The sequence below is a fragment of the Protopterus annectens genome, chromosome 2.part2 (assembly GCF_019279795.1).
Source record: "Protopterus annectens isolate FY-2018-M chromosome 2.part2, PAN1.0, whole genome shotgun sequence".
Classification (NCBI taxonomy): domain Eukaryota; kingdom Metazoa; phylum Chordata; order Ceratodontiformes; family Protopteridae; genus Protopterus; species Protopterus annectens.
This window is the reverse complement of record NC_056730.1, coordinates 763,503,194-763,518,092: the sequence shown is the minus strand read 5'-3', so window position 1 is coordinate 763,518,092 and position 14,899 is coordinate 763,503,194.

The following is a 14,899-nucleotide window of genomic DNA, read 5'->3' as shown; positions in this document are numbered from 1 at the left end:
GCAGTTCCCAGTAGCTCAGTGTGATGATGAATAGCTTAGTTGTTAATTTTGCACACCCAGACACGGTTTGAATCTAGGGAGTGGTACTAAGATATGTACATATCTACACACAAGGAATCAAGAATAAATGTAAAAACAGTCAGGTAGTGTTAACAGATATTTTCCCCACAGGATTTACAGGTAAGTAAATGTTGTCAAAAGCTGTATGAAGGGTATAATAATAAACTGTGTATAACTGTTCAATTGTCCCACCACATGCCTGCAAATGACAGCAGGGTAGGTATATACTATATGCATTCTTCCCAAATCATAGCTCTCGACTGCACAGATATTCACTGAATGTCCAGATATTTGTCTCAGATTTTTGGTCTGTTTCACATAAAGTAGTGGTGTCATGGCAAATCAAGGGCAAATCATTATAGACTGAATTTAAAAAATAATGATAGACATACAAGTGTCAGATGTCATATCCATAAGAAAAGCCATGCAAATGCATAACCCATTATTTTGTTAACTTTCTAAGTTTGTAAGAGCAATATCTAAAAATTGTCCCTATTTATGGGCATTTGTTCCACTCGTATGTATGGCTTTGTCCAGATGTCATGCTCTAAGAGGTTGTGAGGTATGTTCCCGATACATGTCTCTCCAGTGTCACGATGTCACAGCTAGTGGTCACTGCTGCAAATAATCCTGTACACAGATAGCAAATCAGTTGATGTATGCCAATAGCACACTCACATAACAGCAGTTCAGTGTACCCCTCCTGCGCCAGATATGTAACCCTGACATGTATGAGTCTTCTCTAGTCATGTACCCACAGTTGTCACAGTTTGCCTCATACCATGCCAGGCTGACAGTTTAATAGGTATGTTTGTACTACAGAAGATATGGGCATAGGTAGATTTAAAGTGAGGGCAGACCCATAGAGTATTGAGCAGTACTGTTGTAGAAAATAGATGCATAACCTGTTGTTAATGGATTTTCTGTCTCTCCCTCCATCCCTCATCTGCATCAATAATTATTACTCATATACTACAGGTATGTTGTGCTCCAACACTAGTGTTGGGACTTGTGTCATATTATTGTTAATATGTTTGATTGCTTGCATGTTAGCATATCTTGTTCAAATACTATTGTTGGTGGCCTGTTGATGTCAATGCTACTGGCATGCTGCTATGATACATACTGTTGTTCCATTTATGGTCCAGGGTTTGGTGTGCAGCACCTTTCGATCCAAGTTAGGAGAGTAGCTGCACCAAATTGAGGGCCACCTGGTGCACCTCAAGGGGCAGGCCATCCCTCCTGTCCAGCCCCCAGCAGAGCCACCTTTGTGGACGTGATAGTGCAGTGGTGACTGCCCATAAGTAGGAAGCTCAGTCCCACTGTAAGCATGTGGGGGCCCATGGGCTTCGGATTCCCAACCACCCTCCCTGTCAAATGTGTTCACTCCCCCATGTGTCATATACCACACATTTTTCACCACTTTCCTATCACCTCTTTTTCTTCTCGTTTAAAGAAATTAGTGCAGGTGTAAGTGGGAGTAAGCAAGTTTGTGCGATGCTAAGTGAAGCCGATTCAGATTAAGCATCTCTACGATTAACTATGTGTTGGCATTGCTTAGCATCATGCACACCCACACAAACCCACTTAAAACTGCTTTAATCACTCTGTTTCCATCAACCACTGTTCTGCCTTGCAACAAAATAACCAGCTAAGCCAACACTCAAACTCAGGGCTCTGTATATCATAATCAGAGCAATATACCATTACATCATTTCAGCTGTAGTGACGGCTGAAGCTTTTTCAAACATAACATGCAGTAGAGTCATTCAACAGTAGGGAAATGCATATATATATATATATATATATATATATATATATATATATATATATATATATATATATATATATATATATATATATATATAGAGGAGAGAGAGAGAGAGAAATATACAGAAAATATATAGAGATATACATATAAAATACACACACACACACACACACACACACACACACACACACACACACACACACACATATATATATATATATATATATATATATATATATATATATATATATATATATATATATATAGGTTCATAACATGTAGTAGAGTCATACCTCACAACCATACCTCTCAACCCCTTAGTGCAAGCAATCTGGCCAAAGACTGTCAAAATGGGGGGACAATGGGCCAAAACTAGGGACATATTTTAAATAGTGTTCCTATAAATGTAGAATGTTGCCAGAGTGACAAGGTTTGTTTCAGCATACATGTTCTGAAGGATGTGAGTTCTGAAACTGAAATATATGTCATCATTTATTGACAGAAATCCTTGTCTCATCACAGTGATTTACCAGGGAAATAAAAATAATGAATCTGTGGAACAGACCAGAAATATGAGGAATAAACCTGGACATTTTGAAACAATCCGGCCAGTGGAGAGGTATGCTCAGAACCCCTTAGTGCAACAAATCTGGACCAAGCCTGACACAGTGGGGGGAGAAAGCCATGAAAATAGGGACATATCTGAAATACTGGAGTAGATAAGCTGACACAGTTGCTGCAGTAACATCCTCCTGTCTGTCCTAACATATATTGGCTGAAATAGCACAAGTGCAACACTCAATTATTTCTCACTAGTTAGTGATTTAAATCCTCACATCATCCCACTGATGTGTTAGAAATACACAGCACTTATGGGGGCCAGGCAACAGTGCATCCTACAAATATCTGGACATAACATCACATTAGGGAAACTACACTCGGCTGCTGAGCATGTCACCAAGCACCATCCAAACTACAGTCAGACTGACACAACACTAACCCAAATCCGCTATGGGAAATTAGACATGTATTTGCAAATATATTAGGCACTACAGGAATGTAAACAGCACTGAAAAACAGAAACCAGTGTGAAAGTGCATATCCACAACCAGTTTCACCACAGTCACAGTGACATACCAGTAAGCCAAATGGGCAGTAGAGTATAAGGACTGTGTGAACAAAAACATCTAATCATGTTTGCCACTCACACACTATCCATACATATACTGGCCCAATTCACAGTGCAGTATGACGCCTGACCATGGTACGGGACATGACTCAGTCTGCCTCTACAAACAAATGCAGCCAATAGACCACCAGAAACTGGAGCAGCATGCACAATCAGTTAGAAAAGGAGCCATAACCCATACATCGACCCTCTCCCTACACAGGCCAAATAACATTTACACACTACTCTGCTACACAATCCTGACAGCCTGTCAACAATCACTAGAAATACACAAACCTCTGAACTGTTCAGAGTCCCACAGAATGTCCAGGCTTTGTCCTCATATATAAGGCTTCTTACACATAACATGTATGGCATTCTGATACATCAGTGGGATGGTATCAGGAATGAAGGCACTAAATAATGATATACTCTACCTATCAACTTCTTACTGCATGACATCTGGACAAAGCCTGACATACTTGCGGACCGAGGCCCAAAAACAGGGGCATATGTGAAATATTGCTGTTACAAACTGAGAAAGTTGCTGGTGCAACAGGTTTTGTTGTAACATATCTTTTCTGAGTCATATGAAGTCATAAACACAAATCTATGATGCCATTTACTGACTGCAATCCATAGAGTATGCCACTGATTTTCAAAGACATAAAATGTCTGTGGAACACACCAAACATGAGAGTCCAAACTCTGGCCATTCTGTGTATAGCTCTACAGTTGACAGTTATATCAACCACATAACACTGTCAGACTTAAAATCACACAGAAAAGCCATGTCCACACAAACCCTGTTAACTAGCATTAATTCAACTGTATAACAGCAATACTTACATTCTGTCCTTATGTCTGGAACATTCTCCCCCAATTTGTTGGGCTGTTTCCACAGTTTTAATTATAAGAGGTATTTCCATCTACCCTCTGTGAGGCTGTTGTTCACTCACCTCCATGAAGTCCTCTTAACAGGCAACAAAAAGGGGCAACGCCAACATGAAGTACTCAGTTATAGGATTGTGTTGCCATGCCATTGGGTATAGGAATAACAACACGGCTGTTCTGTATGAAATTAGCATATGGCGGACACCAATTGTTGCACAGGCCATCAGCTGCTCATGAGCATTACCTACAAAAGTCAAGCTGCTGCCTATGCATAACAGATGTATACCCTACATCTTGGAGATAGAGAGACAGACCAACCAACCAACCACCCAACCAACCAACCAACCAGTCAACCAACCAACCAACCAACCAACCAACCAACCAACCAACCAACCAACCAACCAACCAACCAACCAACCAACACGCATTGGAATCAAATGAACCATACATGGAAAAAGCTATGTCAATCAAGCAAGCAAGTAATGGAATGCAGTCCGGGGTATGTAATAAAGGGAAATATGAAGTTCAACAAAAATGTTTCAACAAGACTTGCTGTAATAATATATTACTGATCAGAACCTAAGGCCATAGCATCTGGGTCTGTCTGCAGCGACATTGATCACAGCTCAGGCCCCTGAGTCACCCCAGGAAAGGATGGCTCACATATGACTACTACTGGAGTGTGTGTTGAACAATGCTGACTGTGACACTGCTAGGCTAGATACAGGGATGTCGTATATATCCGTATGTTAACTGTGAATACAACTATGATATACATGCTTGTCTCGGAAATGTGAGAGACTGAGACAGGTTATTTGCATAGAAAATGACTGTAGTAGATGTCTGTGTGTTAAACTGCATGTGATATACCCAGCTCATACCATTCAACTGTCCAGTGCTATGCACACTAACCATATGTGTGTCTCATATTTGTAGTTATTTACTCATAGAGTTGTGCTATGTCTGGCAAATCATTGGCAACCTGTGAAGAATGACATCACAACATCTTCTTCTCTTTCTTTTGGCTGTTCCCATTAGGGGTTGCCACAGCAGATCATCTGTGTCCATTTCTACCTGTCTTCTGCATCTTGCTCTGTCACACCAACCACCTGTATGTCCTCTATCACCATATCCATAAACTTTATCTTAGGCCTTCCTCTTTTCCTCTTACCTGGCAGCTTCATCCTTACCATCCTTTTCCCAATATACTCAGCATCCCTCCTCAGTACATGTCCAAACCAACATAATCCCGCTACTCTCTGGCTTTTTCTCCAAACTGCCCAACCTGGGCTCACCCTCTAGCATACATATTCCTAATCCTATCCACCCTCGTCACACCCAGTGCAAATCTTAACATCTTTAACTCTGCCACATCCAGCTCTGACTCCTGCCTTTTTGTCAATGCCACTGTCTCCAACCCATATAACATAGCTGGTCTCATTACCCTCTTGTAGACCTTCCCCCACACTCTTAATGGTACACGTCTGTCACAAATCACTCCTGAAACTCTTCTCCACCCTCCCCATTCTGCCTGTACTCTCTTCTTCACCTCTTTCCCACACTTGTCATTACTCTGTACTGTTGCTCCTAAGTGTTTAAACTCATCCTCCTTTGCAAACTCTACTGGCAGCATCCTCACCACTCCTCTACCTTACCTCCCATTCACACACATATATTCTGTTTTAGTCCTGCTGACTTTCATTCCTCCCCTCTCTAGAGCATATCTCCACCCTTCTAGGGTCTCCTCAACATGTTCGCTACTCTCACTACAGATCACAATGTCATCTGCAAACATCACACTCAACGGGAACTCCTGTCTGATCTTGTCTGTCTACCTGTGCATCACCACTGCAAATAAGAAAGGGCTCAGAGCTGATTCCTGATGTAATCCCACCTCCACCTTAAATGCATCTGTCAGTCCCACTGCAGAACTCACTGCTGTCACACTACCCTTCTACATGTCCTGTAGCACTCTTACAGATTCCTCCGCCAATACTAACTTCCTCATTCAATATCACAACTCTTCTCTAGGCACCCTGGTATATGCTTTCTCTAAGTCCACAAAGACACAACGCAATTTTTTCTGACCTTCTCTATACTTCTCCATCAACACTCTCAGAGCAAACATTGCATCTGTAGTGCTCTTTCCTGGCATGAAACAATACTGCTGATCACTAATCATCATCTCCCTTCTTAACCTAGCTTCCACTACACTTTCCCATAACTTCATGCTGCGACTGATCAGTGTTATCCCTCTGTAGTTACTACAGCTCTGCACATCACCCTTATTCTTATAATCGGTACGCACACACTTTTTCTCCACTCCTCACTCATCCTCATATTTCCAAGATTTAATTAAATAATCTGGTTAAAAACACCACTGCCATTTCTCCTAAATACCTCCATATTTCCACAGGTATGTCTTCTGGACCACCTTTCCATTTTTAATCTTCTTCATAGCTATCCTTACTTCCTCCTTGCTAATCTGTTGCACTTTCTGATTAATCATACCCACATCATCCAACCTTCTCTCGCTTTCATTCTCTTCATTCAACAGCCCCTCAAAGTACTCATTCCATCTATTCAACACACTCTCCTTGCTTGTGAGTACATTTCCCTCACTATCATTTAGCACCCTTATCTGCTACACATCCTTCCTAGCTTGGTCCCTCTGTCTAACCAATCAGTACAGCTTCTTTTCTCCATCTTTAGTGTCCAACCTTTCATACAACCCTTCATGCACCTCATCCTTAGCCTTTGCCACCTCTCTCTTTGCCATGCACCTCATCTCCTAATACTCCTGTCTACTTTCTTCATCTCTCTATCAATCCCACTTCTTCTTCACCACCCTCTTTCTCTGTATACTCTCCTGTACTTCTTCATTCCACCACCAGGTCTCCTTGTCTTCCTTCCTCTATCCAGATGTCACACCAAGCACCTTTCTAGTCATCTTGACTACTAGCTCTGCTGTAGTGACCCAGATATTCAATAACTCTTCACTTCCACCCACTGCCTGTCTTAAATCATCCCTGAACTCAACCTCACTATCACCCTTTTTCAGTTACCACCATTTGATCATTGGTGCTGCCCTCACACTCCTCCTCCTCTTTTTGATCACCAACATCATCCCACTGAGCAACATTTCATGCTGTCTAACTACACGTTCACCTGTCACCACTTTACAGTCTCCAATCTCCTTCAAACTGGCCCTCCTGCATAAGATATAATCCACCTGTGTGCATTTTCCTCCACTCTTGTATGTCACCATATGCTCCTCTGTCTAGTTAAAATACATATTCACCACAGCCATGTCCATCCTTTTTGCCAACTCTACCACCATCTTACCTTCTGCATCCATTTGCTTAACACCATACCTACCCATCACTTCCACATCCCCTCTGTTCCCTTCATCAAAATGCCCATTAAAATCTTCTCCAATCATCACTCTCTCACCCTTGGGTACAGTCATCACCACTTCATCCGGCTCACACCAAAGTTTTTCCATCTCATCAATCACACAACCAACTTATGGAGCCTATGCACTAACAACAGTCATCCTTACACCATCATTTTCCAGCTTCATAAACATCACTCTGACACTCATTTCACCTCCAAAAACACTTTTGACATACTGTTCCTTCAGGATAATCCCTACACCATTTCTCCTCCCATCTACACCATGATAGAACAATTTGGACCCGACTCAGATACACCTAGCCTTATCCCCCTTCCATCTGGTCTCTTGCACACACAATATATCAACCTTCCCTCTGTCCATCATATCAGCTAGCTCTGTCCTCATACCAGTCATACTGCCAACATTAAAAGTTCCTACCCTCACTACCACATGCCTAGCCTTTCTTCTCTCTTCTTGCCATATGAGCGTTGGACATCCTCCATGATATGTCTGTGAATGCAAAGGCTACTTATTATCAAATGACTTAAGTGTGTTGCAGCAATATTAAGAAAGTATCACTAATTTTGGCCCATCACTCCCCATGTATGTGTGGTGTCCTCCAGATGTCCTGCTCTAACAGGTTGACAGGAATGACTGAGCTGCAAGAGTGTAAATATAGTGTGCCATACTGACATAGAACAGAAATGTATATCAGGAATTACCTGTGCACATGTATGCATGAGTAGGTGTACCTAGCTGCCTCATAACAACAAACACGGGATGCAAAACATCAGGTAAATAAGCTGTACATGTTGTACATGTGTAATCTTAGTTTCTTTTCATCCAACAGAGTTAGAGTTCTACAGCTACTGGTTGTTGCATTGTGCTGACACAGACATGGGTACTAGAATTGTTATGACCTTGTGTCCATGCATACTACAAACAGCAATAAGACCACCTACATAGCTGTATGTACTCAGCAATACCTTACTTGTAAAACCTGTCTCCACCAAGGTAGAGTAATCCCCTTTGCTTAGCAGCAATACACAAACCAACAAAACATATAATATTGTACTATATACCAGGGCAAGGGCAGAGCATGCACCAGTCAACCTGCAAACTTTGTCTGAATGCAGAGGCAACACCCAACCCACCCTGTTATGGTGGTCTATCACACCACATACACACACACACACACACACACACACACACACACACACACACACACACACACACACACACACACACACACACACACACACACCATAGCTATAGCGCTGCCTGCCCAGATGGGTTTTAGGGCAGCATATCACCCCCGAATCTGTAATATGGTAGGTGGATATGCACAGCACCACTCCCCTCATCATCAGGAAGCAGGTGTAGCTACTGCCCTAATCAAAATCAAGCAAAATCAAGTCTCCATGGAATAACATCTGCATCTTGTCTGCATGCTGACATGATATCAGCATGCTTTCAGCTATTCCAGACTAAGCCAAAGCACAAAGCCAAGACTATTTTGACATTGAGACTGCAACTGAGATGGCCACTGTTATCCTTCTACACAAGTGTGAATGATGAATGGTGGTGTTGTGTCATTATAGTGTACTCCTCATTATGACAACATGGAGTGCAATGCAGGTTGAGTAGCAGATAGGTTCATAATGTGACAGATAGTGACAGATTGTTGATAATAATGTAAGTGGTTGATGTGCTGGCTCTGTAAATAACTCTGGGCAATGTCTGAGGTCCTGTGATGTGTTCACTGTTTATGTCTTCCAGGTGGTATGCAGCATCAGCAGCATATACTGCAGATGAGAATTCAGCTATCACCGATGCAATAATCCAGCACCATGCAGTGCTGTTCAGCCATAGCCGACAAAATCTGTGGGAGTGGACTGCCCTGTGGGACGATGTTGTCCACAGAGTTAATACCTTGGGCCACCATGGCCACACATATGAGCAGATCAGGCATTGGTCAACTGACCTGATACATCATGCCTGGCAAATGGCTGCTGCCATGGCCAGGGACTGTTTTGCTACAGGTTGGGGTCCAGCACACAGGCCCCACTTACAGCAACAGAGGATCTCCTTGCCAACCTTGGGGAAGCCCCAACAAAACAGCCAGCACATGAAACACAAGTCGTGGAGGTGGGTGGCACCCAGGCAACAGGCGAAGAGCGTCCAGGTACAACCACAGTGCACATCAGTTTAATCTTGTAGATGTCATACTGTCTTCTATAGAGTATCTAGATGCATATGTCAGTCTGAACTGCATTTGTGGGTGGGGTTTAGTAATGCACTCAAGTGCACATCTATGGTGAGGGACAGCAAATTGTGTACTATCATAGCTTGTACTGTACCTGCGCAGAAAAGTAGCATTCATCTTGTACCAATGCCAAATGTGAGTCTGCTGACAATACCTCTCCCCTACAAATGCATAGGTCCCTCTGGTCTGGATGTGAGACAGCAGCCAAAAGTTGGTGAGTATGGGATTTTCCTGTTGTGGCTCACCAGTACCCCACACATGTTAATGTCATGTATGTGACCATGTACACAACTGTTACTCTCAGCCATTTTGCAATATCTGCATGTGCACTTGTGGTGGGGTTAACTGAATTGCATCACAGTGGTTAAAACAGGGGCCTATTTGCAGGAAATGTCACATATCTGTAGCATACATCACAACCTGTCATTGCAAGAAATCTGGACAAAGACTGACAAAATGGAGGGATGAAAGCCCAAAACTAAGGACATATTTTATAAATTAGTGTTATACAGTACATGCAAATGGTGTACACACACCTGTTAGAATGCCATACATTTGTGATATGCAAAAATGAAAGCACAGTAAAACATTTCCCAACCCTTCCGACCTTTCATGTGACCTATAAACTGTACAATTCAATTGTAAGACAAACAAATCTGTTAGGGGAATAAATATGACTCAAAAAAACATACAAGAAGTTAGATGCATACATGTGCACAGGCTGGAGCTAATACTGTGTTGAAGCAGCTTTTGATATTATTACAGCCTTATGTCTTCTTGGGTACACACCTGCCATCAATTACAGAGACTCTTTGATTAACAGCAAATAACGGTCAGCTATCCTACCACAATTATCTTAAATTTACTCAGTTGCCTGCTGCAGCAACAGCCATAGTTCACATACAGTTTATGAACCAGCAAAGGGATCTCATTTTGTGAAAGATATCAGCCAAGAGAAGGGTACACACACATTTCCACAGCAATGCATATACTATGGAACACAGTGAAGACAGTCATGACATGGTGGTGGAAATATGGGGCAACAGTAACATTGCAAAAAACTGGACAGCCCTCCAAATGTGTAGAAAAGACAAGACCCAAACTGGTCAGGGAGGCTGCTAAGAGACCTACAGCAACACTACAAGAGTTGCTGGAATCTCTGGCAAGTACCATTGTGTACTATATGTGACAACAATCTCCTGTATTCTCCACATATCTGGCCTATGGGGTAGGGATGGAAGATGAAAGCCTTTTCTTACACAGAACAACATCCAGGTCTGGGGAATTTCTCAAGAAAAATACATCAGGTTCCCCCAATAGCATGTGGGGTAATGTGTTATAGTATGAGACCAAGGTTGCACTTTTTGGCCACAATACCAAAAGGTTTGTTTGGCACAATAACAACAGTGTGCATCACCGAAATAACACCATCCCCATGGTGAAGCATGGTGATGGCAGTGTCCTGCTTTGGGGTTGCTGTTCATAAGGTGGAAGTGGGCCTTTAGCCAAGGTGGAGGGAATTAGGAACAGTTCCAAATACCAGTCGCTTTTGGTCCAAAATCTTAATGTGTCTGCTAGAAAGCTGTGGATGGATAGGACTTACACCTTTTCACATGACAATGACCCATACTATACATCGAAATCCCAAAAAGAATGTCTTCACCAGAAGATAATCAACATTTTGGAATGGCCAAGCTACAGTTCACACCTAAATCCAATTGAAAATGCGTGGGGTGCCCTGAAGAGGCCTGTGCAGAAGAGATGCCCTCACAATCTGACAGAGTTGGAGGGCTTCTGCAAGGGAGATTGTACAAATATTGCTAAGTCAAGATGTGCTGTGCTGATACACACCTTCCCAAGAGAACATACTGCTGTTATAAAATCAAAAGGTGCTTTAACTAAGTATTAGTTTAAGGGTGTGCACAGTCATGCAACCAGCCTATTGTATGTATTTCAACTTCTACATGTTCCCTTAACCAATGTGTTTGTTCTTCAATTGGATTGCACAGGCTATAGGTCACATTAAAGGTGGGCAATGTTATCACATAATTTCTGTGGTCTCATGTTATATATCAGACAAACCTGGCATGTTAACAGGGGTGTCTACACTTATAATATCCACTGTAAGCTTATAAGGTTTTTAGTGTAACCGGTTCTGTTGTAACATACATGTACTCCAGGTTTTGAAGTATGAAACTCAAAATATGTCCTTAATTAGTGACACCAGTCCTCATATCATCCCAGTAATGTGTCAGACAAACACAGGATTTATGACAAACAGACCAGAAATATGAGCCACACATGTAGATATTCAGCACACTCTACACAGTTGAGAGGTATGTTCTGTAGGAGTCGCCACTGTGCTATACAGGTGAACAGCAATTATGTGTACATGGGTGTAGTGTGTGCTTCTTGAAGCCCATCATTTACTAAGACTACTCATGTATCACAGAGGTGTATATAAGCAGTAACATTAAGTAGAAAGGGCTGCACTGCATGATGTTAAGAGCCTGTCCAAGGTGTATATGTAGTGGTCTGACTGTGTTGTGAATGTCACCAGTTGGCTATTGTGAGGTCTGTGTAATGCCTGTCTGCCACTGCACCTGTATGTATGTGTGTGTGTGTGTGTGTGTGTGTGTGTGTGTGTGTGTGTGTGTGTGTGTGTGTGTGTGTGTGTGTGTGTCTGTAGCAGCAAACAGTATAGTGCAGGTATTAATTTACATATGTTGTCTTCATGGTGGTCGTGGTCCCTCCCTTTCAGAATCTGATTTCAGTGTCTCTGCAGACTCGGGCAATGATGATGGTCATAGTCAGACACAGGTGGTGTTGTCAGGGGCTACATTTGTGCCATCGGTTGGCATCTCACAGTCATCCACAATGTCCCTGCACACAGTCACAATGCCCACGCATGTCCCATCCCCAGCAGCCACAGATGATGGACAGTTGGCAGGTGGTGGCATGGAACAGGCTAGTGTGGTGAGTATGGCAGGTGTGAGTGTAGACATTGGCCATAGCCAGAGTGCAGGTGGGGTCCCACACAGGCAGAGGGACAGGGGTGCTCACAGGAGTACTGCTGCTCATCAATCCGCTGTCACAAGTGCCACAGCAGGTGTCACCAGATGCATGTTTCAGGCTGTCATGGACGCACAGGCATGTAGTGAATGCAACACCAGACAAATACTCAGGGTGTTGGATGCAACATTTCCTGATTTACATGGTGACATATGTGACCTTGTTGAGGCCACACAGCAAAATACTGAGATCATGAATAGACGGTGGGGTGAGACCTTGGCAATCTTTGACTGAGGCATGTCTGTGCTAGAGCATGTGGTGGGGGATGGTTGTCAGCCACATAGACATAAGTCAGCACCAGCATCAGCTGAGAGTCTATTGGGCCATGCACCTTCACACTCCTGTAGTGGCAGTGACACCAGCACTTCTGAAGGGGGTTGCTGTTCAAATCAGTATGGAGCAGGCCATGGGTATGTGATCCTTGCCGGTCCCGTCAGGGACATAGATCCAGTGGAAATCAGTCATCATCAGGACGTAGTAGCGCATCTGGTCTTGGGACTTGTGGTCCCAGTGAGACCCCTGGCAGGACCAGTTTACATGTCCATGGCCAGAGATGGTGAACTGGACACCCTACCATGTATGGTCCACAACTGTCCAACATACCCCTATGTAGGGCAGCCACATAGTGTGACTGTGTGCATACATAGACATACACATCTGTATCACAGGCAGGTCACTTCCAGACACACACAGCACCTCTACACAGCCCATCTATAGGCTACCTCTCCAAACACACACACACATGCACACACACACACACACACACACACACACACACACACACATGGATGTCAACAGTATGGCCCAACCTAGGCCTCTGGCAAACCCACACCACGCACTGTGCATATGATGATACCTGTACCACATCCCTGTCATCCATACCATCAATGCAGGGACATGGTAATAAGGATCTGATACACAGGGTGAATATAGTACAGTGTAGCTATATAATACTGTGTAAGGTGCTGTCTGCTTACATTTGTTATGGGTACACATAAAGGTGTATGTACGTTATTAGCCATGATGTATTATTGCTGTTAGTACCACTGGCTGAATGTAGTCTGACATGCTGTATTCTGTGTTCCAGGTGCCTATGTGTCTGCAGGCTATAGCCCTGCAGACATTACCAACATGGAGTATGGCAGAGTGGAAATACACCAACCATTTCATAGCCAAGGTACAGCTTTATATGTATGTTTACCAGGTGTGTATTTATGCAACAGTGTGTGATGGACACTGTTGTCAGACAGTGTGACCTTGCATACATACCCCTTGTCACAGACAGGTAGCCTTCAGACATGCCACCTCAATGTTGTGTAGTAGCACAGGCTCATACATATAAAACAGGTTACTGGAGTACTGTCAGTAGGTCCCTCACAAGCTTAGCCATTAGACTGAATGCAACAGATTCATATATCAGCATCTGTTGCCTCTGCCATTTCTTTCCCATACACTCAACCCTGATGCATTTGGTGAGGGTATGCATGGTACTGTGTTTGTGGCATGTATTCCTGAGTTCACAGGGTGGAACAGGGAGACAAAATGATATATCCTTTGCTTACACACAGTAAAGACTAACACAGGGGATGTACATACAGTAACGCAAACACAGTTGGCAATAGACATATTCATAAACCTACATATCCACTTTAATGTACTATAGTGCTACATACACATGACATGCCCTACATAGATTATAGTGTGGGACATAACCCACTACCTCTTACAACATGTAATGTTTTGAATGCCTTCATGGATGGTGAGATAACCCACCAGAAATAGCAACCGGAGTCATTTATTGCTCCTTCAAGCCTGGACAAGTGATAGGGTAACAGACATTGTATCAACATAATGTTTCAGTCAGGTATGATATCTGATGCTGCCATGTGTGTCAGTACACTAACTTTGATCTATTTGACAACAATATCAAATGCATGGCCATTGTTAGGGGACACAGTCCACATATAGGTTGCAAACATCCAGATATTCCATAGACATCTGTACAAATGACTGGTATGGCCTGTATGATGGTTTAACATGCTGCATGTGAGGCAGATTCCATTAACATGATATATAAAGTAATGCCATCGGGAGGTGGTAAACAGGTGTGGATGGTACACACATCAAAATGGTATAACCCACACAGGATATGATTGTCACCCAAACTTACACACACACACGCACACACACACACACACACACACACACACACACACACACACACACACACACACACACACACACACACACACACACACACACACACAGTTG